General features: G+C 58.7%; 1 protein-coding gene across 1 annotated transcript in view; it reads left to right on the top strand.

Annotated features, from left to right (window-relative positions):
* Window positions 1-252, top strand: part of GPR144 (G protein-coupled receptor 144) — a gene marked incomplete at its 3' end in the record, with an annotated part of 21,524 nt that overhangs the window by 7,708 nt on the left and 13,564 nt on the right. The gene's annotated exons all lie outside the window — the stretch shown is intronic.

Genomic DNA, 252 nt, shown 5'->3' with positions numbered 1-252 from the left:
GAGCCCCCGTCCCTGGAGGTGTTTAACAGATGTATCGATGTGGTGCTGAGGGACAGGGGTCAGCGGGGACCTGGCAGTGCTGGGGGAACAGTTGGACTCGGTGATCTTAAAGGTCTCTTCCAGCCAAACTGGTTCTGTGATTCTATGCACTGCAGTGTCTTTTCTGCGTGCCTCTGTTTCCCCCGAGGTTATCTGCTCTGCCAGGGTGGGCTAGGACGGAGCTGTGGGGCTGCTGCGGGGTCTCCTCTGGCT

This window comes from Buceros rhinoceros, unplaced genomic scaffold, assembly GCF_000710305.1.
Source record: "Buceros rhinoceros silvestris isolate BGI_N320 unplaced genomic scaffold, ASM71030v1 scaffold17073, whole genome shotgun sequence".
In the NCBI taxonomy this organism is placed as follows: domain Eukaryota; kingdom Metazoa; phylum Chordata; class Aves; order Bucerotiformes; family Bucerotidae; genus Buceros; species Buceros rhinoceros.
This window is presented reverse-complemented; position numbering and strand designations above follow the sequence as displayed.